Genomic DNA, 27,217 nt, shown 5'->3' with positions numbered 1-27,217 from the left:
GTTTTACCTATGGTATCACAAGCAGGTATCAACACATACACACCTATCACGCAGTCATGGGGTAACCACAAACATTGTTGCTAGGCATTGGAAGCAGAGAGGTTAATATGGTTTGTTCTGTGTCCTCATGTCCTGTGGGAATCTTGTTTGGGGGAGAGGGAGGTGATGTCCAGAACTTAAGCTTTGAAGAAGTGGTCAGCCCTTGCAGTTCATAACGCACATTGCCGCTGCCACTGCGTGTAGGGCGGAGTAAGAAGTATTAGCTGGAGAACACAGCCAGGAGCTCTGTGGGCAGAACAGATAAGGCCTCCTCTCCTGCTGCTGCTTTATCTTGTTTTTTAAGTGCTCTGGGTCAGGTGAAATCTCCTAAGGGTGGAACAGATCCCTCTACTTCTGTGTGAAACATCACTGTAAATTGGTGATTAAAAACACAGTTTGGGTCCAAATCTCACCTCCCACACAGCATGGATGTTACACCAGTGAAATTCATCACTATGACCAGAGGTCCCTGGGCTTCCTTTGTAACATAGATTCTGGAAAAACACTTTTAACTTGTATCTGCAATGTAGAGGCATCATCCGATATTTTTAGATGGAAGCAAACAACTTGTCTCATGGGATCAAAAGTAAGACATGAAGAAATTTCAGCAACAATACAAAATTATGCTAATGTCTCTCTGCATGAGCTGGGGGTTAGTTTCCTCAGCTGGTGCCTCCGTTCTCGTCTGTCCCTTCCTTCACAAGACGAAAGAATGACCTGAAATAGTTACACATATCAACTGTGTGTATGTGTAAACTCCTAGCCACTATTAAAGATGTTCTCTGTAAAATCACACTGCCCTTTAGTTCCCATATTAAGACTGCTTTCAGAAATAATGCATCACATTAGAATCGAAAGCATTTTACTTTTTATTAAAATCAAATATATTAATGAAGAAATAAAGCTTTAAAAATGCTAAAATATTTTGTAAGAAAGTTACACATAGGAAAAAAGTGCACAGCCTGTCTTAGAAAGGGTGTGCATGGCCAGTCTGGAACTTGTAATTTGTACATTTTTTATTTTGTTTAAAAGTTTTTATTTTAAACATTTTAATGGACAGATGATTCACATGCCCTTAAAATTTACACTTTTCAAAAGCCATTTTTAAATAGGTTACCATTTTTTGCTCCCTTTCCTTCGCCAAAGCCACCTCTGGTGCTGGAGTGTATTGTGGGAAGGAAAGACCAGAGAGACTGGAATAAGTCCCCAACATGGTCCTAGAGCAGCACAGCACCCACCTGCACAGAGGTACACCAGATTGAGGTGTGCAAGGTCCCACAGGTGGTCCTGAGTCAAAACCAGGGAGTTAGTGACAGAACCCACAACACTGGCAGCCAGAACAGTACCGTGTGCATTTATGCCAAGTCAGTTTCCTCCCTTCTCTCTTAAACATTTCAACCTACAAATCCAAATGTCAGTGAAAGATAAATATAATAACCTGTAAGAACTATTTAAAATCACATCAAATTAGACTATGCTTATTGAGGATCTAGTATATTCAGAGGGTCTGATTCATATTGTATACGTATAGATATTTAGAAGTTGGTTTTTTCACTACAGTTGATTAGTTGGGAGGGACCTGTGAGAATGAGTATCTTTTTTCAGACAAAAAGCTCTAGAAATTTCAAATTATTGTCATACATCTCTAAATTCTAGATTCAGCACTTATTCTTTGAATTATTTCATCTTAATTTAAAGTCTAATACATTTTCAATTTAAGTCTAATACATTTAATTAATTGTATATTTAAAAAGACTACATCTAGAAATCATACATTATTTGGGTTCTGAATTTATTCACAAGTTTAGCTTTTTTTAAATATATTATGGCAATTTGGTTTTGTAACATATGTTATACTTTAAAATATTCAACTAAATTTCACTTAGAAATAGTCTACGAGGCTAGGCTTATGCTTATAATCCCAGCACTTTGGGAGGCTGAGGTGGGAGGATCACTCAAGACTAGCCTGGGCAACATAGGGAGACGCCATCTCTACAAAAAATAAAACAATTAGCCAGGCATGGTGGCATGCACCTGTGGTCCTAGCTATTAATAATAGGGAGGCTGAGGCAGGAGGATCATTTGTGCCTAGGAGTTTGAAGCTGCAGTGAGCTAGGGTCATGTCACTGCACTCCAGTGTGAGCAACAGAGCAAGACCCTGACTCTAAAAAAAAAAAAAAAAGTCTATCATTACTTACTTCTATACTTTCTTTTATTTTATTTTGAGATGGAGTCTCGCTCTGTTGCCCAGGCTGGAGTGCAGTGGTGCAATCTCAGCTCACTGCAACCTCTGCCTCCCTTGTTCAAGCGATTCTCCTGCCTCCCGAGTAGCTGGGATTACAGGTGCACAACACAACGCCTGGCTAATTTTTGTACTTTTAAATTTTGTACTTTTAATAGAGACCACCATGTTGGCCAGGCTGGTCTCGAACTCCTGACCTCAAGTGATCTGCCCGTGTCAGCCTCCCAAAGTGCTGGGATTACAGGCGTGAGCCACCGTGCCCAGCCTATACTTTAAAATATTACTAAATTTTACTTAGAAATAGGCTACCATTATTTCTTACCAATTCAGTTTGACATTCCTTCTATTATTCCAACTAAAGCTTTGATGTGAAAAACAATTATTTGAAATGTAAGAATCTTTGCTAAATAATTATTAACTCTTTCTTGCCACAGTCATACAATAAATTCCCTGGTTCATCTATATCAAGCTTTTCCAACTGTCAGCTTACAGGCCGCATGTGGCCCAGGATAGCTTTGAATGTGGTCCAACACAAATTCATGAACTTTCTTAAAACATTATGAGGTTTTTTTTGTGATTTTTTTTGTTTTTTAGCTCATCACCTATCGTTAGTGTTAGTGTATTTTATGTGTGGCCCAAGACAATTCTTCTTCTTCCAGTGTGTCCCAGGGAAGCCAAAAGATTGGACACCCCTGCTCTATACTGTTCTTTTCAATGTTGACACCTTAGAGAAACAATGTCTATGTATAAGTTGAAAGTCAGTTTTAGGAACTATTTAATGACCAATATAAACAACACACTACAAAGAAAGAACACACTTGAAATATAGATTGTTTGCTTAGGAGAGAAAATATTAGGAGGAACAAATGATATGCTGCTTTCTCAAATGGGCGTTGGGGTTTACTGTGAACAATATATAACTTCTAGCATAATATTCACTTTAATAAATATTTTGATTTTTTGGAACCACTCACAACAAAATGAAAAACAAGTGAACAACCATCTTAGGTGTCCTAGAAGAAGATGTTAAAATGGAAACTTTAGGGAAATGCATTTAAGGCCACGCCAACCCCTTAGAAATGATCTATTTCATGTAGTGAACATGAAGGAGGAAAACTCTATAATTTCTTTCAGCGCCTCAGAGTTACTTTGTCTTTTCAAATACCTTTTAACATCTCTATCACAGTCTTTTCCCATGAATAGGCCAGTGAGCTCCCAGATCCTCTGAGTTGATACTGGCCTCACCCTCTCTCTGGATAAGGTCTCTTTGTTTGGCAGCTGTTTCACAGTGACCAAAGCACCTCCAGGTTTTCTGTTGTCCTTTATAGCCCCAGGACTAGGGTCCCAAGTAAAGGCCTTAATGCATCCTGGCTGTTATCCCGAAAGCTATCTTGCACAGGTGAGAACCCAAAGAAAAGAGAGATGAGGACTAGGTAGATGAGAGTTATTCACTATCTATGCTACCAAAGTATGTTAGCACAGCAGTCAACTACAATGCTCATGGAGCCTGTATCAAACTTGTATAGGTTTAAACAGAGGCAAAAAGGTTAGGAAAGAACAGAGCAACAATACTAGCAGAATGAGACCTACAGGGATAGCCTCAGAGGGTGAAGGTAGCCAGCAAGTTCTTGTCCTTATGGAGACATGGGACACAAAGCACCATGTCAAGGCTATGGGGGTCACTGGTTAAATAACAGTCACTCAGGTCAGCAGCCCCAAGTCATTAAGGAGACAAGAATTGACAGCATTATTTTTGGGAAGTCTTGGTTGAAAGATTAGAAATGCATCCTGTAAATTGGAAGCAACCTAAATGTTCATGTAGAAAATAGTTTATTAATTGCAAAGGATATTATGCAGCATTTAAAGTGAAAGAAGGGGATCCTATATGTGCTGACATGGAGAGATGTCCACATTATCTAGTGAAAAAGCTTCCCATTTGCTGTCTACATCCACCAGTACATATAATATTTGTTACATGTTTTATAAATATCCAGAAAAACTTCATGGAGGCAATGCTAAACTCTTCTTGGAGAGTGGCATTGCAGGGAGTAGAATTCTGGCAGATAAATAAAAATTTATCATTTGTTTTAAACACTTCTATAGACTTTGAGGATTTTTTTAAAACAAGAAACATGATTTACTCTTTGAATTACATTTGTATAATAAACATTTTAATAACTTTAAAAAGTATCCTGGGTTCTAAAGTAGTTCCATCAAATAAGTTAATCTTGATTAACTGAATATTTGACTTTCTGCCTACCCTTTTCTATTCCTTTCTTATGCTGAGGCATAAGACAACCCAAGAAAAATGTTCAGAGTCAAAACTCGACTGAACTGTCACACCTTGAAGATAAATGCAATTTTCCAAGAGCCTGGGTCCTCCAAGGCTAACAGAGAAAGAAAGAAGAAAAGGTAGAAAATGAAAAATAGAGAAGGTGAAGAAAGAGAGAGAGAAAAGAGATGGAGGAGGAGTGGGGAAGAGAAAGGGGGAAAGAATGAGGGAAATTCGCTGGAGGGTAAAGGCAGGGAGGGAGGTCAGGAGAAACACTGTAAGGAGAAAAAGCAAACTTCTATGAATGAGAATTTGTACGAGAACACAAACATTACATGACCAAGGACCCCAGGCTGTTAATATAATTTACATGGGAAAGGTGGGGCAGGGAAATGATTAACTTTACGGTTTCATTTATGTTGTGTTCTAGTTATCTGTTACAACATCAAATAAAATTTTTAAAAAAACATAATAGATGATTATGAAAAATAACTATTCGGCAAAACTACATTGACTGTAACTTGGGCATGTCACAGCCTAAAACTTCTACCCTTCTCCTACATTCATGGGCAAATAAATATGATATTTATTATCAGAGGCTTTTATGTAATGTGGTAAAACAAGGGCTTTCAGATAAAATTTTAATGGAAAGCTGTGAAATTCCACAAATTATCAGATTTATATGCCACCAGCATCTTGGATGGCACTGTCTAGAAAAGTAAATAAAAATCAACTATTACTGCTGGTAAAAACTGTCCACACTGGTCACTGCTCACATATGCACATTTTCCTCACTTGTCATTGCTGTGTCACCAACCACATTATACCCTTTTCTTTCCTGGAGACAAGGAATTAATTTCTATGGCTAGAATAATTTGACAGCATAATATAAGGAGAGCTCAGTGCTAGACGTGACTTAGATAATCATCAAACTTTTCATTCCACTTATATTTTAGCTGGCAGAGTATCATTCAGGAAGTTTCAAAATAGCTTAAGATAAGGGAATTTTCTCATTCTCCTTTTTTTTTTTTTCCTTCTTATCTTCCTTTCTCTCTCCTTGACCCATTTCAATTCAACTGCCACCTACTGAGAACCTGTTATATGCCAGGCATAGGGATATCAAGATGGATGAGGTCCAACCCTAACTTCAAGGAACTCACAGTGTAGTGGAAAACCCAGGTATCTAAAGAAATTATTTCAGTCCCATGTGCTAAGGATGGTGGAGTGTGGTGGTCAAAAGTGCGGACTGAGTTCAAGATCTTGCCTGCTGGGGGTGAGGTCAGTTGATCTCACTAAGCATCAGTTTTTCCTCTGTGAAAATGGTAATTACATCTTCCATAGAAGGTTTTTATAAAAATTAATATGGGATAATCTTTGAGTGTGAGTGTTTGGGGCCAAGGTAACAGTGAGATATTAACTGCTCTTACTCATAACATTGACTTTTCCAGTAACCTTCATCTTTCTTCCCAGTCAGTGTCATTCACTGACCAAAGAAAAATAAGGGAACACAACAGAACTCATAGAACAAAGGAATCCATGTGCCCGACTTAAGATGTGCAAGAATACTCAATTAGAGCCAGTTTTTCTTCCCAGAAGACATTACAGCTTTCTAGGACTGATGAAGAAAGGCAAGGAGAGCCAGAGGGAAAGTGGAGGGGAGTTAGGAGTGTTATGTGGGGCAAGATGAAAGCTCCAGAGAGGCAGAGAGAGTTGAGGGCACAAAGGATGTGGGCCCTGGTCCCAGGCAAGACTCCGGAGAACTGACTCAGTCCCAGTGTCCCTGCGAGCCCAGCATGGAGTGGGAATGAAAGAAATGTCTGTGTGGTGCACCTGGGCTGGAGAAAGTGTCATACCTTCTACCAATCTTTCCAGTCCAAAGTGGTTCAGGAGAGGCAAACTGTTTCTGGTAATCCAAGAGGGCACAGATTCCTAATCCATCTGAAAAGGCTGCGGATACCAACATCCCAACACCAGACACCAACCAAACACTAGCATGGGGAATGGTGACAAGGATACCAAAGGTTCAATCTCATCCAGACACACACACACACACACACACGCACACACACACACACACACACCCTAGACTGCCTAAGCTTCTTACAACTTAGCTGCAACCCCAGGAGCTAGAGGGGATCCTGAATTGGCTGATACTAAGTTTCTGTCTCCCAGCTTGAATGAGGTCTCAAAATAGAAATTATGGTCAGTTTTTTTTTTTAAAGAAACAGTTACATTTCTCCCCTAATTATGTCTGTGGTTCAATATTTGTACCCAGCAAACATGCTAAGTGTTCAATACTATGCCTGGCACATGAGAGCTGAAAATAGTGGCTATGATAATTTTGATAAATAGTTCTATGTGTTGGTAGCAAACAGAGGAGAGGATATTTATGTCAGGGAAGGATGCACAGGACATGTTTGGGAGAGGTTCTGAAGGATGTGCATGAACTCGCTAACTAAGAGGAGGGGAGGAATAGTTCAGGGCAGAAAGTTTGAAGATCTCAAAGCATCAAACAGCACAGGCCAGTTGTGGAACTGCAAGTGACATCACTAGGGCATGGGCAGGTGGCAGTTGATATAGATGGAGAGGCAGATGATGGAAGATAATGGCCCTTTAGGCCATCTTCAAGATCTATACTTTATATTGTAGGCAAAGAGAAATCACTAAAACTTTTATACCAGTGTCATGATCAGATCTGCCCTGTTCAAGAAGTCATGCTGACAGCATGGAGAGGATATTGAGTGGGAGGTGCCGGACTCATTGATTTTGATCATAATGACTTTGCCACCAAGCTGGAATCCCATTTCAGTTGACACAGCATTGCATCATGGTTAAAAGTGTAGTCTCTGAAGCAGAATAGGTAAATTTGAGTCCTGGCTGCAGCGCTTAGGATGTGACCTTGTGCTGACCACTTACCCCATGAAGCAGCTTTCTCATCTATAAAATGGGAGCTAAACATTGAATCTGAATCATAGAGTTGCTGAAGTTCTAGATGTAATACTTTATATGAAGCACTTAGGACATTCCCTGCTATAAAGGAAGTGCTTATTGAATTTTAGCTCTTATTAATCAGGCAGCACTTAACATGTATGGGGGTGAGTAATGATTATGTGGGAGAAATAGGGTAATGTCTTTCACTTATGGTATTTATTTAAATTTTGGTCCCCAAGCAAAATTTCAGAGAAGAAAATCCACTTTGTAAATTCACTTGTAAAAGGTATAGGTGGGGCCGGGCACAGTGGCTCACGCCTGTAATCCCAGCACTTTGGGAGGCCGAGGCAGGCAGATCGTGAGGTCAGGAGATCAAGACCATCCTGGCTAACACAGTGAAACCCCGTCTCTACTAAAATACAAAAAATTAGCCAGGCGTGGTGGCGGGCGCCTGTAGTCCCAGCTACTTGGGAGGCTGAGGCAGGAGAATGGCATGAACCCGGGAGGCGGAGCTTGCACTGAGAAGAGATTGCGCCACTGTATTCCAGTCTGGGCAACAGAGCGAGACTCTGTCTCAAAAAAAAAAAAAAAAAAAAAAAAAGTATAGGTCAAGCTGCAATCCAAACAACAAAACCTCACCAGCTTAAAACTGATTCTGGTTGTTTGCGCTGGAGAAAGTGTTTTTCCTTTTCAACCTTGAAGCTCTCAACGGGGTTGACGTGAATTACTAACAGCTGCCACCTCCTGTTAGTGGCAACAACCTTCTGGAAGAAGGTGAAGTGTGCTTGGTATGTGAAGGGCATTTGACTCTTTGAAAAAGACATGTGATCTAGGTGACAATGAGTACTGATGACCCAGAATCCTGAAAGGTAAAACTCCACGAGTGACAGGTCCTTAACAGCATGGGTTCAACTGGAGTGCATTCAAATACTGGTAGGTCCTTGTCACCGAGGAGAATGTGCCTGGGGACCATGGGGAGGTGGTATGTGCAGGATGGACAGGCTGAGCTGGATGGCATTCAGAACCTAACCTGTGCCTGAGCAGAACTGAGAATATTATTTTCTGTTGAGACAAGTGAGTATTTTAATTGATGATGTCCAAAAAGCATAAGACTTGAGGACTGAAATCTTTTCTGGGGCATAATCCCATATGTTCTAATGGAAGCTTTTTTTTCTTCTAGAAAAATATTCATGTTTTAACGACATAGATGAAGATAAGTAAAGGCTTGGGGGAGCTATGAGGAAGGGGAAGCATAGAAGATTTAGGCATGGAATTCGGTACAGTTCCTAGTCTTGGCTTACAATTTGTATTTTAACAAATACTGCTTCCCTGTCTGAGAAGCTGCCTGATGACTGGGTGGGGAAAAAGAGCCAGGGAAACAGTGTAGGAGATAACGAGATGAAAAGGAAGAAAGACTAGGCCAAGAGTAGACCTGGCATGGAAGACACTAGCATGCCTGAAGGGCGGTGGGTGGGGGATTTTAAGACTAGATTGAGATATCTGACTCTAATCTTATGTGATAAGTAAGGAGACAGGAGAACTAGAAATAAAGGTGACACTGTCATAAATTGGCATGCAAGTTGAACAAATGACTTGTAGAAATCTGTTTTAATGACTGGTAGAATCATGTTTTTCCATTGCTACAAACTTATCACTTATTTATTGTTAAGAGCAGCTTCGCTGACCAAGAGAATCATCAAAGACACCAATGATTTCTTCATAACAATAAAAAAATCAACAACAAAACTAAAATTACTTTAAAAAAAAATTGCTTGGCTGGGTGCGGTGGCTCACGCCTGTAATCCCAGCACTTTGGGAGGCCGAGGCAGGCAGATCACCTGAGGTCAGGAGTTTGAGACCAGCCTGGCCAACATGGTGAAACCCTGTCTCTACTTAAAATACAAAAAATTAGCCAGGCATGGTGGCAGGCACCTGTAATCCCAGCTACTCGGGAGGCTGAGGCAGGAGAATTGCTTGAACCTGGGAGGCGGAGGTTGCAGTGAGCCACGATCGCACCATTGCACTCCAGCCTGGGGAACAAAAGCGAGACTTTGTCTCAAAAAAAAAAAATAAAGTAAATAAAAAATAAAATTGCTCATTGATTTGGCACTTCATGTCTTTGCATCATATCAGAATTTTGGGCCTTTCAATTTTATTCATAGCATCAAAACACCCATCCGACTGACTTAGTTGTCTTCTTAAGACTTTGGTATATGAAGTCTTGACTATATATAAATATTTAAATGTCATCAACATTGCCATACACTGCTTTAAGAAAACCCAAAGTGCTATGAAAGTTAAACTTCAAGAGATAAAAGCAAGAAAAGTTGCTAGGGTAAAACTAATGGGGGTTCCTGAAATGCAAATGACTTCCTTTGATGATTTACTCCTACTGAGGTCCAGCCAATATGATATTGAATGTCCACAAATTTTCTAAAAGGGGCTAAGTCTTATTTGGTGCTCCATGTCAACAAAAAAACTCTTATCTTTACTTGTAAACCTTAATATTTATGTTTGAAAAGAAAAATTTTCCATTAGCTAGTTGGCAGTTTCATTGGACTTGAAGTGCTGGCCTCCTTGGCTCTCAAAGGAAAAACAGAAATTAAATGTAGCTCCTGTTTACTTTTTTTGGCAGTCTCACTTTAATTGTTGACTTAAAAAAGCTAATTCACCTCTCTTATTCTTTAAAAACCTACAAACAATGTGCTTCTAAAAGGGATTCTAGCCAGTAACCACCATGATAACTCTTCAGAGTATTTAATTTTCTAGGATCTCTTTCATTTGCCTCAAATCACACATTTTATTTTAGATTTTCACAAGCAGATTCAAGCAAGAGGAAAATTTTTCTTGACTTTCCAGTTTATTTGCTTTTAAGCACAACTTTCTCCCCGTAGGTGTTCAGGAAACTGTTCTACTCCAAGCCGGATGTGAGTATTATGCCACATACTTTAGCGCTCTTGCCTAGAAACGAGAAGATAAGATGGGGGGAAAAATATACTTTTAAAATTCTTATAGTCAGCACATTTGGGCGGTGTCCAACGTGTGCTTGTATTGGCCAAAGGCAAGAAGATAACAGAGTCCTGAGCAGATTCTAGCAGGCTCTTGGCTGCCATTTCTTGATGGTAGACCAAAAATCATGGCAATACAGACAGACACACTTGCCCACAAAGAGCTGCGCCATTGTCTATTGGTAAGAGAAGCAGCCACTATGTATTTTGTGCCGCCTGGTAATTCACCTCGCCTGGTTATTTATATACTTTTTTTCTAATTTTTACAATAATACTTTAAGGTAGCTATTATCGGTCCTGTTTTATACAAGAGAAAACGAAGCTTTTAAGTAACTTCCCAAGGTCCAACAGTAAAGAAGGGAGAGAATGAAGACTCAGAGAATTCTGCCCAACCCCAAAGCCCATGCTTTTCTCTCACACCACCGTGGATAACCAAGATGTGCTGTAGGTTTAACTATTTTAATAAGAGGACAAAGTTTGCTATCTCCTAGAAGGTAAAGGAAAGTGGACACATTCATTCTGCGCAGGCAAAGACTTTATTCCTATTCAGGGCACTAAGAAAAACCAAGCTACTTATAAACCCTTTCTACCTCGTAAGTCTAATGGGGGATGGACAAAGTCCCAGATGTCTCCAGAATGATTTTTCCTCAGTAAATGGGAATTTATTCAAATTTTCCTTAAAGATTGTACCTTTTCATATAACTTTGCCTGGTTTCATTCTAACTGGCTAAGCTATAACGGTCAGAGTTTTTCTTTTCTTTTTTTTTTTTTTTTTGAGACAGAGTCTCGCTCTGTCTCCCAGGCTGGAGTGCAGTGGCGCCATCTCAGCTCACTACAAGCTCCGCCTCCTGGGTTCACGCCATTCTGCCCCTCAGCCTCCCGAGTAGCTGGGACTACAGGCGCCGGCCATCACGCCCGGCTAATTTTTTGTATTTTTAGTAGAGACGGGGTTTCACTGTGTTAGCCAGGATGATCTCGATCTCCAAGGGTCAGAGTTTTTCTAATGACCTTTAATGAGTCAAATAATTAACATTTTACAAGCATGCCCTGGTTTCCCTCCTCCATTTTCCTTTGTCTTGGTTTCCGTCCTTTCCTTAACGCCAATCTCTGCTATGGAAATTCTAGCCAACCTCCCAGGACCTGCAAAATATATTCCTTTCTCAATGAAATGCCTCTGATCCTAATCCAAAAGCAACTTCTCTCTCTTCTAAGTGTTCAAAACAGCATCATTCAATCATCTACTATAGCCTTTGTCACGTTTTAACTTTAATAAAGCTATTGATACCATTAAAACAAAAATCTTCCTCCTAGATGAAAAGTGTTTTAGGAGCAGGGATTCTGCCTCATTCATCTCTGATGCCACATGGTGAATAGCACACACAGGTATGGTTGAATTCATGTTCCTAAAACACTAGACACATGCCCGTCATCTCATTTTTATAAGGCTAGGCTATCCTCCTTGTCCTCCTTTGTTTTTGTAAGTCCCATTCTTCCAAGATCTTTTCTTAGTTGCTCCAGCCATTTTTTCCTTGAATTTATGAACCAAATTTTTGGTACTTGTCATAAAATTGCTGAGAAGCATACGCGTATGCCCTGTATTCCCAACAAGATCTACTCCTGGAACTAATTTATCTGAATATTATTCTTGCTACTGACAACAACTTCCATTTATTGACCAGTGTCTCAGGCAGTCTGCTGAGTGCTTTATTTTCCTTATCCTGTTTAATCCCTTGAATAACTTTAGGGTCCCCTGACTTTGTTCCTCAGCCAGTATCAGTTCTCAACCTTCTCTACTATCATCTATCTACTTACCTACCTATCTATCTATCCTCTAACTACGTATCTAATGATTGATTGATGACAGGGTCTCACTCTGTCACCCAGGCTGGATTACAGTGGCATGATCACAGCTCACTGCAGCCTCAAAGGGATCCCTGGGCTTAAGGGATTCTTCTGCCTCAGACTCCTGAGTAAGTGATACTACAGGCACACATCAGCATGACCAGATAATCTTTAAATTTTTTATAAAAATGGGACCTCTATGTTGCCCAGGCTGGTCTTGAACTCCTGGCCTCAAGTGATCCTCCCATCTTGGCCTTCCAAAGTGCTGGGATTATGGGCATCAGCCATCGTGCCTGGCCTCTACTTATAATATACTCCAGGATTTTGACAACTAGACAGTAAGATTCTTGAGGGAAGGGACTACATCTTTCTTACTCTTCTGGATATCTACAGTGTCTAGTACAAGGCATGGTAGATAATAGATCTCCAATAAACATTGAAGTTTGGAGTTTTCAAACTACTGAGATCACAAAACAAATAATGTTTTGAAAACTGTTTTTAGAAATACCAGTGGTACTTCAATATCACGAATTAATGAGTGAGAACCCTGCTTCTGTCAGTATGGTAGCTGCCAGGTTAAGAATTCTGCTTTTTGTCCCCTTATCCAGCATGAGATCCCTGCTCTTCATAAATGGGTGTGTTTTCACCGGTGCTAATAAGCTTCTGGACTTTGAGCTTCCCTCGCACTCCCTACACACACCCCACCTTGTTTATCTCTGGTCTATGTTCATATTCATGTCTGAAGGGAACATTGGTCTCTTCCTCATGTGTAGGAATGAATAAATCTGACAGAACCTAAAAGCATACCCAGAGGAAACTGTCTAAGCCTATTATTTATATCCCTCATTTTTTTATTAACTAACTGCCAGACTTCAGAAAACTGGAGCCAACCCAAGAAGGACCCCTGGCAGCCGGTATGAACCCTAAGACCAGAGACTAGTGTGCCACAGTTGCTGAAGAGTGGGGGTAATGGGGAGGATAAGTGGGGAGAAGGTAAGAAATGGCTTCTAGAAACTTGACATGGCCAGGTGTGGCGGCTCATGCCTGTAATCCCAGCACTTTGGGAGGCCGAGGCGGGCGGATCACTTGAGCCCAGAAGTTCAAGACCAGCCTGGGCAACATGGAGAAACCCTGGCTCTACAAAAAATGCAAAAATTAGCTGGGCATGGTGATGTGTGCTTGTAGTCCCAGCTACTTGGGAGGCTGAGGTGGGAGGATCACTTGAGCCTGGGGAGGCGGAGGTTGCAGTGAGCTGAGATTGTGGCAGCCTGGGCAATAGAGCAAAACCCTATGTTAAAAACAAAAACAGAACAAAAAAAGGAAGGAAGGAAAGAACGAAAGAAAGGAAGAAAGAAAGAGAGAGAAAGAAAGAAAGAAAAAGAAAGAAAGAAAGAGAAAGAGAAAGAAGAAAATAAATCTGACATATGATCTAGGAAAAAAGGATTATTCTGCTTCCTGCTATTAGAGGACAACTCAGCCTCGATCCTCACGTTATGAGGAGTCAGAGAGGTGGCTAAAGGTTCAAGGATGTGAATGAGTTCCTCTCTCACCTACCTGAAAATGTGTAGGAGAGAAGAAAAGATAAATAACCTGTAGAAATATAAGATCACTGTTCATAGAAAACAGGTATCTCTTATATTAAAAATACTTTAAAATTTTGACTTCTCGACATATGAATTGATGAAAACATTATACAGAATCAGAAAAGTCCAACTTCTTAATTCTAATTTAAAAACAACAGTAAGGCTGGGCATGGTGGCTCATGCCTGTAATCCTAGCACTTTGGGAAGTAGAGGTGGGAGGATCGCTTGAGGCCAGGAGTTCCAGACCAGCCTGGTCAACATAGCAATACCCCTGTCTCTACGAAAGAAAAAAAAAGTATTTGGGTGTGGTGGCACATACCTGTAATCCTAGCTACTTGGGAGTCTGAGGCAGGAGGATCACTTGACCCCAGGAGTTCAATGTTACAGTGAGCTACGATTACGCCACTGCACTCTAGCTTAGGCAACAAAGTGAAACCCTGTCTCAAAATAAACAAATAAATAAATAGTTTTAAAAAACAACAGTAAAGTGGGGACATGGGGGTTGTTTAATGGATATAGAGTTTCAGTTTTGCAAGATGAAAAAGTTCAGGAGATCTGTTGTACCACAATGTGAATATACTTAACACTACTGAATTGCACACTTATAAGTGGTGAAGGTGGTAAATTTTATGTTATGTGTTTTTCATCACAGTTAAAAATTTTTTTAACAAAAACACAGTAAAGAACAAGTATGAAAAAGAGGAAAATAGCCTAATTCATTCTGAAGAGGAAAATACACTATTGCACAATTTGGCTGCTATTTAAACCCCACCCCACTCCTCCACCCTTAGCTTTTTTCTCTCAGCAAGCTGCCTAGCAGTTAATCTTAAATATCCTTTCTCTTTATGTAGACAAAAAGGACAAAATATAGAAAAATATAAGACTTTACAGAAACAGAGAGAACTGTGGATCTTCTTCAGAAAAAAAATCTTTCTTTCTAAACCATTGGCCAATAAGATAATTTTAAAAATTACCTTGGTATAATATATAATGGCAAAAGAGCTTTTGAAGACCCAGATAAGACTATATTAAGTCCCTAATCACACAGTGTAATTCCAACTCAAATCTGATAGAGATTCATAGAGCTAACAGTTGAAGACAGTCATGGCGACAGGCAAAATGAGAAGCTTAAGGAACCCAACTCAATTATTTATTACCTGGGCTACCTACCCACCCTCACCCCAACCCACTTTTTCTTTCTTATCCAGTGGGGAGGCTAAGCTATTTCTATTGACTGATTTAATTTGGGAAGGGACTTTTCAAAAAATCTGGCCTAGTTTTGAGTTTGTTTTTGAAATGGGTGTTTCTTGATCAAAGCGACAAACAGCAAATGTTGTTTTGATATATGCTCCCTTTAGTTTGGAAATTTGTGGGGAAGAGAACTTTTTTAAGGGCAATGAGGCAGAATCCCCTTAATGCAGGTAATATTTTTTCACCAAATTAAAATGCATGTATCTGGCCGGGCATGAGCCACCGTACCCTGTAATCCCAGCACTTTGGGAGGCTGAGGCAGGCGGATCACGAGGTCAGGAGATGAGACCATCCTGGCTAACACGGTGAAACCCCGTCTCTACTAAAAATACAAAAAATTAGCTGGGCATGGTGGCAGGCGCCTGTAGTCCCAACTACTTGGGAGGTTGAGGCAGGAGAATGGTGTGAACCCAGGAGGCGGAGCTGGCAGTGCGCCACTGCACTCTAGCCTGGGTGACAGAGCGAGACTCCATCTCAAAAAAAAACAAACAAAAATAAAAAAATAAAAATGCATGTATCCTTTACAAAATGGTGAAATATCAGTAGCTTTTCTTTGGGGAGTAACTAAGTTTCAAGTCAACTTGCCACATAGTTTGAGCCTACTGTCCCTATCAAAAGAAGCTGGTGAGCAGAGAGAAACAGGGTATTCTTTTTTTTTTTTTTTTTTTTTGGTCCCTAATTTGAAGTAACAGAGTAAGTTCCAGTAAAAAGAATTTAATTAAAACATTTAAGATATATGCCTGCTGAAGCAATATCCTCAATGCCAACAATAGGGATAGAATTATTCTCTGGTTTTCTTTTCTCTCTGAAAATATTACCTTAGTTTCTTTTAGCCAAATGACCTTAGCACTTTGTATGCATATCACTTCATTGTTAATCTCATTTATAGAATTAGACTGGAAAATCTTGCTATGTTCATTTTTTTTAGAGGAATAAATCATCTTGACTTTCTTTCTCACTATGTCCTTCATTGAAATTGTATATAAAGCTCCTGTTTCCTAACTCTGAAAAACACCCTTTCCCTTAAATGTGGGGGCCATGGTATCACATAAGTAACAAAAGTCAATATAGGTTGAGTATCCCTAATCCAAAAATCTGAAATCCAAACTGCCCCAAAATCTGAAACTTTTTGAGCACTGACATGATGCTCAAGGGAAATCTTCACTGGAGCACTGTGGATTTTGGATTTTTGGATTAGGGATGTTCAGCTGGTAAATATATAATGCAAAAATATCAAAATCCGAAAGAAAAAAAAAATCTGAAATACAAAACACTTCTGGTCCCAAGCATGTAGGATAAGAGATACTTAACCTGTATCAGCTCAACCTGTCTCTCTCTGGATGTTTCTTTCTGGGTGTTCATTCACCTAACGTGTTTTATTAACATGTTTTATTGTGCATCTCTTTTCCATGGGAACTGTGTGATGAAATCTGCCTGGCAGGCTGGGGAACTATAGGAAGGCCCCCTAAACTAGAACTGAGGGATTGCAAAAGGATTCTAAACAGAGATATAGAGATTAAATGGGAGTTAGGTTAGCAAAGAGAATGAAGAGGGCTGGCAGACCCAGGAAACGGAAGATGCCAGTATGGATGGAGGAGAGCACAAAGGAGGAAGTGGCTACGGTTGGCACACACAGCCTGGGCACAAAGGCCCGGCCGGCTCCAGATACACAGCTACAGTCAAGTCCTGGTTAGGAGTTTGAAGTTTATCCAAAAGGCAACTGGAAGCCATTGGAAATTTTTAAGCAGAGGGACAGGATCAGATCTGCATTCTTGAAGGATCACTATGGTTGTAGTGGACACTGATGGAGTGGGGCAGGGCCAGAGGTAGGGAGAACAGTTAGGGCACAATCGTGGGAGTACACCTGGAGGTGATGCTGGCCCCTCTATTGCCAACATGTAAGCTCCATGAGGCCAGGGGTCTGCTTGGTTTGTTTACTATACCTCAAGCATCTAGGAAAGTGCCTGGCACATAGTAGGTGGTCAAATGTTTGCTGAACAAACAAATAAATAGGCTAAACTAGGGTAATAGCAGAGGGGATTAAAAGGGAGGTAAGGATAGGGAGACGAATTAGAAAGTGGAGTGAATAGGTCTTGTTAATCTTTCTTGAAACTCTTTTATTTTTATTTATTTATTTATTTATTTTTGAAACAGGGTCTTACTCAGCCACCCAGCCTGGGGTGCAGTGGCATGATCTCAGCTCACTGTGACCTCCCAGGCTCAAGTGATCCTCCCACTTCAATCTCCCAAGTATCTGAGACCATAGGCATGCACCACCATGCCCGGCTAATTTTTGTATTTTTAGTAGAGAGAGGGTTTTGCCATATTGCCCAGGGTGGTCTCAAGTTCCTGAGTTCAAGTGATCCACCCGCCTTGGCCTCCCAAAGTGCTAGGATTACAGGCATGTGCCACTGCACCTAGCCAAAATCTCTTTCTTGATTTATACAGTTATGCCCTTTGCTTTTCTTTCTATAACAAATCTATTTGATTCAATATAAAATATCTAAGTTATTTTTCAAATAAAATGCCCTTTTTTTAAAAAAGTATACAATTCAATGATTTTTAGTAAATGGATAGAGTTTTGCAACCATCACTATAAACCAGGTTTAGGACATTTTTATCACCCCCAAAATTCCCTCATGCCCAATCCCTTATCCCACCCCTAACCCAGGCATCACTGATCTCCTTTTTGTCTCTATAGATTTTCCTTTTCTAGATATTTCAAATAACTGGAATCACAATGTGTAATCTTTTGTGTCTGGCTTCCTTTACTTAGCATAGTGTTCTTAATGTTCTTGAGGTCCATCCGTGTTGTAGCATGTTTCAATAGTTAATTCCTGTTTATTGTAGAATAGTATTCTATTGTATAGAAATACAACATTTCATTTATCCATTTACAAGTTGACGAACACTTGGATTATTCCTACATTTGGCCTATGATGAATAAATCTGCTTTGGACATTTGCATTAAAGTCGTGGGAGTGGACAGACAGAGGCCTTGTTAATTTTTATTAGATGTGGGAGGTTGTGAGAAAAACGAAGGGGGCAAGGAAGAGGCCCAGATTTCAAGCTTGGCAGCTGATGAGTGATGATACCTAATTCACAGAAATGGGGAAGACTAGAAAGAGAGCAGTTTTGATGAGAAAGATTACCTCAGTCTGGGGCAAGTGCCCATGAGATATGGTATGGGTGTGCCCAGTTGGCAGGTAGGCACATGGATGTGGAACCTCAGTTTCCTTAAAACATCTAACAAAGTTAGGCCCATTTTTGAGCAGCATGTCCCGTGTTTAAGATGCATTCCTCAGGCATAATAAAAGCAATTCTCTGTGACTTAGGCTCACCTCTATATAAATCTAACCAAAGAGAAATTCATGTAACATCCCACATACTCGTTTTGGTTTGCACAACAATTATTATTTTTTTAAAATTTTAAGCAAAAAGTTTATTTAAACAAGATATGTGAAGGGAAAAGTATCTAGGATTCTTTTTTTTTTTTTTTTTTGAGACAGAGTTTTGCTCTGTAGCAGTGCAGTGGCCCAGTCTCGGCTCACTGCAACCTCCGCCTCCCGGGTTCAAGTGATTCTCCCACCTCAGCCTCCTGAGTAGCTGGGATTACAGGCACACCCAGCTAAATTTTTTTGTATTTTTAGTAGAGACAGGGTTTTACCATGTTGGCCAGGCTGGTTTCAAACTCCTGACCTCAAGTGATCTGCCTGCCTCGGCCTCCCAAACTGCTAGGATTACAGGTGTGAGCCACTGAGCCCAGCCATAGGATTACTTTTTTTGTTTTAGAGTAATTTATCCCTACTTAAAGACAGATTCCCCTACATGTAACAGCAACATACAAAAGAGTTATAAAACCGTCCTTGGTTTAACAAGGATAAATGAAAAACATTAAAATTCTCCAATTGAACAAGGTATACAAGGATTTTTATGTTGTTTTTTTTTTTTTGTTAAAACAGTAAAAGCAAAATAACTTACTGGAATAGAATGATAAGAGCTGAATGAACATGCCACTAAAGGAGAAAGGGGGCATTTTCACAGAATCAGTATTTTTCCCTATCCTGTCTCCATGTGATGTCAATCAAAACATACCATTGGCTGTTTAGTTAAAAAAATGCAATATGCTTATGCACATATACCAGTTACTTTATGTGCAATAAAGGAATGGGGAAGGGGGAAATTAAATAATAGAGAAAACTATACTGTAGTAGTCAGGATGTGGTGGAACCAAATTGCAGTTTTCTAATTGAGAATGTCATGTTGGTCTGAAAAGAAAAGAGTTCTGGAGTAACGAAGCAGGTTCCCTTCTCAATAGACACCGCCCATCTGCTGTTGGAACACATCAATTGTATCTTCATCCTCTATTTCAAATGGGGCAGGTGAGTCTGTTTCATTGATTTGTTGCCTGTCAAATTGGAATCTGATCTGCCTCACTGACAATCCCTGTCATTCACAATATGCTTTCATTAGTTTACTAAGTGATGTATGCCTCTTAGTTTTTTTTGTTTTTGTTTTTGTTTTTTTTTAGACGGAGTTTCGCTCTTGTCACCCCGGCTGGAGTGCAATGGCGCGATCTCGGCCCACTGCAACCTCCGCTTCCTGGGTTCAAGCAATTCTCCTACCTCAGCTTCCTGAGTAGCTAGGACTACAGGCGTGTGCCACTACATTCGGCTTTTTTTTTTTGTATTTTTAGTAGAGACGGGATTTCACCATTTAGGCCAGTCTTGTCTCGAACTCCTGACCTCAGGTGATCTGCCTGCCTCAGCCTCCCAAAGTGCTAGGATTACAGGCGTGAGCCACCGCGCCCAGCCTATGCCTTTTAATCTTAAACTGCACCACAGAACCATCCTGCCCCGCCACCTTCAAATTAATACGATCGTTGTTCTCAGTATTGACTCCTTCCTTGGGCTTTTCACCGGCCATGGCGAGCTCCGGAGTCTCCTCAGCTGCCGCTTCACAAAAGAGGTACCAGGTCCTCACCGAACGAGCACACAAACAGCACCAGGAGCTGCAGAAGGAGGCTGCAGTGCTGGACGAGGGAGAGGGTGCGTGACATTATGTGCTCCCTCCCCCCACCCTGTGTGCACCTGCACAACAACTTTTTTTTTTTTTTTTTGAGACGGAGCCTCCCTCTGTTGCCCCTGTTGGAGTGCAGTGGTGCGATCTTGGCTCACTGCAACCTCCGCCTCCCCGGTTCAAGTGATTCTCCTGCCTCAGCCTCCTGAGTAGCTAGGACTACAGGCGGGCGCCACCACGCCAAGCTAATTTTTTTGTATTTTTAGTAGAGATGGGGTTTCGGCATGTTGGCCAGGATGGTCTCGATCTCCTGACCTCGTAATCTTCCTGCCTCGGCCTCCCAAAGTGCTGGGAGCCACCGCACCCAGCCAACAATTTTAATAACATCTTCTATTTGCTTAGCATTTCCCCTTTAAACAAATTGTTGTAAAGAATACATAACAGGCTGGGCATGATGGCTCATGCCTGTAATCCCAGTACTTTGGGAGGCTGAGGAGGAAGGATTGCTTGAGCCCATGAGTTGAAGACCAGCAACAGAGTGAGATCTTGTTTCTACAAAAAATAATTTAAAAATTAGCTCGGTATGATGGCAAATGCCTGTAGTCCCTGCTACTCGGGGCTGAGGTGGGAGGATCTTCTGAGCCCTGGAGGTTGAGGCTGCAGTAAGCCATGATCACATCACTGCATCCAGCATGGGTGACAGACCGAGAACCTGTCTAAAACAAAACAAAACAAAACAAAAAACAGCCTACACAGCCTAAAGTGAACCATCTTCACCACATGTAAGTGTACAGTCCAGGGTCATTAAGTACATTCATGTTGTTGTACAACCATCACCAGCATTCATCCACAGAATTCTTTTCCTCTTGTAAAACTGAAACTTTGTACTCACTGAACAATAATTGTCCAATCCGCCCACTCCCCAGCCCCTGCCAACCACCATTCTACTTTGTTTCTATGAATTTGACTATTCTAGGTAACTTGTGTAAGTGGAATTACACTGTATTTTTCCTTTTGTGACTGGCTTATTTCACTTAGCATAACATCCCCAAAGTTCGCCTATGCCATATTCTGTAACAGGATTTTCATTCCTTTTTAAGGCAGAATAATAGGCCATCGAATGTTTATACCACAGTTTGTTGATTTATTCATCCCTCCATGGACACTTGGGTTGCTTCCACCCTTTGTCTATCATCAGTGATGTTGCTATGAACATGGGTATGCAGATATCTCTGAGTCCCTGCTTGCTCTGTATTTCCTTTTAAGAAATTAAGATATAAGAATTGTAAGATCTTTATCATACTTCTTATAACATCATCCCACATTCTTGTTTTGATTTGCACTACAATTTTAATAACATCTATTTGCTTAGCATTTCCTCTTTTTAAAAAAATGTTGTAAAGAATACACAACAGGCCGGGCATGATGGCTTATGCCTGTAATCCCAGCACTTTGGGAGGCTGAGGAGGGAGGATCATTTGAGCCCACGAGTTCAAGATTAGCTGAGGCAACAGAGTGAGACTTTGTTTCTACAAAAAATAATTTAAAAATTAGTTGGGCACAAAGGTATATGCCTGTAGTCCCACCTACTCAGGGGGCTGAGGTGGGAGGATCATTTGAGACCTGGAGGTAGAGGCTGCAGTGAGCCGTGATTACACCAGGCAGGCTGTAATCCATTGATGCATCTGAATAGAAGTAATCACATGAACAAGTCCAAGATTAAAACTGCAAAGCTCCAGCTGCAATGAGTGAGGCCAGAACTTTCTACAGCTTTGACACTGGGTTACCACTGGACTTTTCTTAAACACTAGACCGACAATGCAGAAAATTACTCTTTTTTAAAGGACTTTAGAGGTACCACCGTAAGTCAACAACAATTCAGCCCCAAATTTTCCTCATAAAATTTTCTTTTTTTCCCAGCAATCCATAGGGGTCCTAAAGGTGACCCAGTCTTGTTTGCTTTTGTGATAAAAGTGTTCAGCTGGAACGTCCTAATGCACTTAAAGATTTCTGTAGTATGCCAGGTCAGGTAGGTCAGCACTGATGCAGTGGAACTTACCAGGGCAGTGCTTATCAGGGAATGAAGGTATGGCGTGGGGTCAGGATGTCACGCCTGATGGCAGAGAGAAAGATTAGACATACACCAGCAAAGAGGAGAGAGAGGTTTTGAATTTTATGCTACAAAAAAAGGATGTGAGCCAGGTCCTAGCTCCATCAACTTGAATCTGTTTCTCAAAACAACTGTTTTCCACAGATGAACACAACAGGCAGCTCATTGGAAAATACCAGAACAGGGCAATGTTTCTATTCTATTGGGATCATGAGAGACAGATGAAAGTGCCAGGAATCAAGTTAATAAAATAAGTGAGCTTAAACAGCCACAAACATCACAAAACACCATTTTAATTATTGTAGATGTGACAAAAAGCAGCCAAATCCATAGAACAGTCCAGCACTCCAGGCAAAGCCTTGAATTTCACCACTGCTGGTGCAGGAAGTCCATATGGATCTGGGCTCTCTTCCAGATGACTGGTTCTTCTGACAGTCCAAGTGCAAAGAACTCTTGGAATGCCACAGCTTCCTGGTACACCTTCCCAGGTGCCCCACCCTCAACTGGTATTAAGGGTGGGTCAAGAAATCAAACACAAGCTATAAATGGCAGAGAGATAGAAGATAAAAAAACCCATGGATCCCAGCCAGGCCACATGGCATGAATGAGTACTTCATAGGCAAAGCTGCAGCCAAGTTGAGGTGGTTCCACAGTTGGAGGCCTGAGGCAGAGGCTAACTGTACTCAAGTTCATCAGAAGTCCTGGTACTACTGTGTACACAAAAAACCCATCCTACCTATTTGTAGGTGGTATTGGCAGCTGTGGAAACCCTGGTAAGAACTGTAAAATCCTTAGAACCCCTTTGAGGTGGGAATCGTTCCCTCCAAGTCAGGGTTGGAGGCACATCTGAATCACCTGGAAGCCTTTATTTTTTTAATATATATATTTTTGAGACGTGGTCTTACTATGTTGCCCAGGCTGGTCTCAAACTCCTGGGCTCAAGTGATCTGCCCACTTTGGCCTACCAAAGTGCTAGGATTACAGGGAAAAGCCACCGTGCTCAACCACCTGGAAGCCTTTAAAACCAAGGCGCAACCAGAGGCTGTGGAAGAGGGAAATGGGGAGTTTTTAGTGTGTCTAGAGTTTCAGTTTTGCAGGATAAAAAGTTATCAAGCTCCATTGCACAATAACTTTGATATACTTAACCTTATTGAACTATACACTTAACATTATTGACCTATACACTTAAAACTGGTTAAGATGACAAATTTAATATATGTGTGTATATGTGTGTGTGTGTGTGTTTGCCACAATAAAACAATACAACAGTAACAAAAGCATAAAGACCCAGAGGCCCAGGACCAACCTCAAACCAACTGAATCAGAATTTCTGGGGATGAATGGCAGGCATCATCATCATCACGACTATTTTAATTGTAGCACAGGCATCATTATTTTTAAAAGCTTTCAAGATCATTGTCATGTGCAGCTAAGATTGAGAATCACAACTATCAATCAATGAAAGATTCTGGCTGCATAAACTCAAGAAGAATGATCAATTAACAACTGCCTGCATTAATTTCATATGGCTACACAGATGTTCTCCAAAGAAGTTAGGTTCAGTAAGCCCTTTAGATGAGAAAGTGGCTTTTCTAGGCAAACTCTTTGACTTCACAAATATCAGATGTTTTATTCACTGAAAGTCAGAACTTTCTGAGGAGTAAGCTAGCACATAAGGAAAGGAATACTTTTTGAAATTACATGAATGCTGACAGCCAGGAGGATCCCATGTGGTAACCGACTATGGGCCTACAGAGAAAGTATTCTTTCAATGAAGCCAGACTTACAGCCAGCAAGTAGTTCACCCACTTTGAAAATCTGGTTTATTATTTTCAACTGCCAGGAAATGAGAGCCAAACATACTTGGTACATACAGGCCAGATAAGAAATTGTTTGAACAGTCAGACAAGGTGTCTCAGAACTTCAGCTTGGGGTGAGGCAGGTGTCATGACTCAAGTTCCTACAGAGACCAAGAAGGTAAATGGGGAAAGTGAACCAGTTGGAACTGTGGCCACTGAAGGCCTCGTGTCCTGTTTAAAGGACCACTCTAACCCAACTGTTACACTGCAGAAAGTGTGTCCACTGTTACCTGAGTTCCCAACTTTTCAGAAAAAATCCTGGACATCTGGATGTTTATGTAGAGTTTTCCAAGTTTTAAATATTGGAAATTAATCCAATTAAAAACCAAAGCTGTGCACAGCAGTGTGCACCTATAATCCCAGCTACCCAGGAGGCTGAGGGAGGAGGATCACTTTAGCCCAGGAGTTCAGCCTGAGCAATATACTGAGGCCCCATCTCTAAACCAACAAGAACAACAACAATCTATGGGCCAAACAAAGCACAGCTTCACGAGAGATTGGGCTTCTTTGCTGCTGGTTATTACCTCTGGTGTATAGCAACAGGGAGACCTGGATTCTAGTCTTGACTTAGCAAGTTGTGTAGCTTCACAGCCAACTTCTCTGGAATCCATCTTGAAAAATAAAAGGCTTATGAGAGTATCTTGAATGTCAGGCCTATGATTACTTATTCTCTATTAGGGAAAAATGCAGGGTCCCCGGGTTGAGTGAGATTTCAAACACACAACTGAGAAATCCTAAGATCTTAACATCTAGGCATGAACATGCCAGACCCAATGGCTCCTTCCCCACCCAGTTGGTTTCAAGCTGACAAAACATAACTTTTCTTGGAATAGATTTAACCAGTTTAAAAATTTTGATTTGGAACTACCTATGCATGATTTTCAATAAATGTTTTCTAGATTTCCAAAGACTTTTATGGTGATTTAAATTACCAAACCACAAAGACCCCTTATAGGATCAGACACTGTGTAGAAGCAAGAAGTGATTAGAGTGTAGAAGACAATGTTCTAGGCTAGGAATCTAGAGACATGGCTCTCAGTAACCAACTCTGTGAATCTCTCTCCCTCTCTCCCTCTCTCCCTCTCTCCCTCTCTCCCTCTCTCCCTCTCTCCCTCTCTCCCTCTCTCCCTCTCCCTCTCCCTCTCCCTCAAATAGAGTCTTGCTTTGTTGCCCGGGCTGGAGCGCAGTGTCGCAATCACAGCCTACTGCAGCCTCGAACTCCTAGGCTCAAGCAATCTTTCTGCCTCAGCCTCTCAAGTAGCTCGAACCACAGGATTGCAATTATTGAACCTACAGTAGGTATGCTTCTTTAGAAGGAAAATATATATGGATTCTTAAGCAACTGGATAATGAAAAGTGATCTTGATTTTAGGACTTCATCATGGACTGCTATGGTAGGCAGAATTCTGAAGATGGCCCAAGATTCCTGTCCCCTAGTTATTCAAACATCGATTGTGAAGGGAAATTGCAGATGCAATTAAAGTCCCAAGTCAATGAATCTTAAGATACAGGAGATTATCCAGGTAGGTTTGGCCCAGGCAGGTAAGTCTTTTAAAAAGCAGAGTTTTTATTCTCTGCCTGGCAGTAGAAGAGGAAGGCAGAGAGATTCAAAGCACGAGGGGGATTCAATGTGTCTTGCAGGCTTCAAGATGGGTGTGTGGGGTTCCATGTGAGAAGAAATGCAGGCTGCCTCTGGGAGCAGAGAGAGCAGCTCTGAGTGAGAGCCAATAAGGAAATGGGGACTTCATCCTACAACCACAAGAAACTGAATTCAAACAACAACAAGAAGGAGCTGAATTCAACCAACAACAAGAAGGAACTTCGAAGTAGAATCCCCTAGAGCCTCCAGATAAGAGCCCAGCTCAGTCTACACCTTGATTTTAGCTTTGTGAGGTCTTGGGTAGAGAACCCAATGGTGCCATGCACAGCCGTGACCTAGAATATTGTGAGCTAATAAATCAATGCTGCTTCAAGACACTTCATTTGTAATAATTTGTTATGCAGCAATAGAAAACTAACACAACTGCCAGCACCACATGTTGGGAAGGTTATGGAACAAAATGGTACCACACTTTGGAAAATGGTATGGAAAATCAAACACACATCCACCCTATGAGGTAGCATTTTACTCTTAGGTATTTATCCAAGAAAAATGAAAACATTTGTCAAAAAAATACTTGTACACTAATGTCTATAGCTGCTTTATTCATAATAGCCCCAAACTAGACACAGTCCAAATGTCCATCAGCAGGAGAATGGATAAACAATGAACTATTAATACAAGCAACAACACAGATAAAATTCAGAAACCTTACACTGAGTGACAAATACCAACAAAAAAAGTATATATTGTGTTATTTCATTTAACGAATTTCTAGGATAGAAAAAACGAATCCATGGTGAAATAAATCAGAACAGTAGGTGCCTGGAGGTGCAGAGCGGACTGGAAAGGGGCACAAAGAAACTTTATCTGGTGATGAAAATGGATTATAGTTTGATAGGGATGTAGATTACACAAGTGAATACATTTGTCAGGATTCATGGAACTGGAATACTTAAGATTCACATATTTTATATAAATTATCTCTCAATAAAAATATCTTTAAAAACAAATTAAGCCAGGTACAGTGGCTCACACCTGTAATCTCAGCACTTTGGGAGGCTGAGGCGAGAGGATCACTTGAGGCCAGGAGTTCAAGACAAGCTTGGGTAACAGTGAGACCCTGTCTTTACAAAAAAATAAAAAATTAAGCAGGCATGGTGGTACATGCCAGTAGTCCCAGTTATTCAGGAAACTGGGGTGGGAGGATTACTCGACACCAGGAGTTCAGGGCTGCAGTGAGCTATGATTGTGCTCCTGCACTTCAGCCTGGGTGACAGAGTGAGACTCTCAAAAAACAAAACAACCACCCACAAATGAAAAAAAATGATTCATCAGGCCAGGCACAGCGGCTCACGCCTATAATCCCAGCACTTTGGGAGGCCGAGGCAGGTGGATTACCTGAGGTCAGGAGTTCGAGACCAGCCTGACCAACATGGTGAAACCCTGTCTCTACTAAAA

The 27,217-nt window shown here is 40.9% G+C and overlaps 1 protein-coding gene and 1 pseudogene across 4 annotated transcripts in view; both read right to left on the bottom strand.

The window, feature by feature from the left end:
• The window catches only part of SHROOM3 (shroom family member 3), a 349,831-nt gene that overhangs the window by 92,978 nt on the left and 229,636 nt on the right, over nucleotides 1-27,217 (bottom strand). The window lies entirely within an intron of this gene.
• Nucleotides 18,982-25,248, bottom strand: LOC112133099 (small ubiquitin-related modifier 2-like; annotated as a pseudogene).

The sequence above is a fragment of the Pongo abelii genome, chromosome 3, assembly GCF_028885655.2.
Source record: "Pongo abelii isolate AG06213 chromosome 3, NHGRI_mPonAbe1-v2.0_pri, whole genome shotgun sequence".
NCBI classification, from domain to species: Eukaryota; Metazoa; Chordata; class Mammalia; order Primates; family Hominidae; genus Pongo; species Pongo abelii.
Note: the sequence above shows the minus strand (reverse complement) of the source record. Positions and strands in the feature narration are given on the sequence as shown.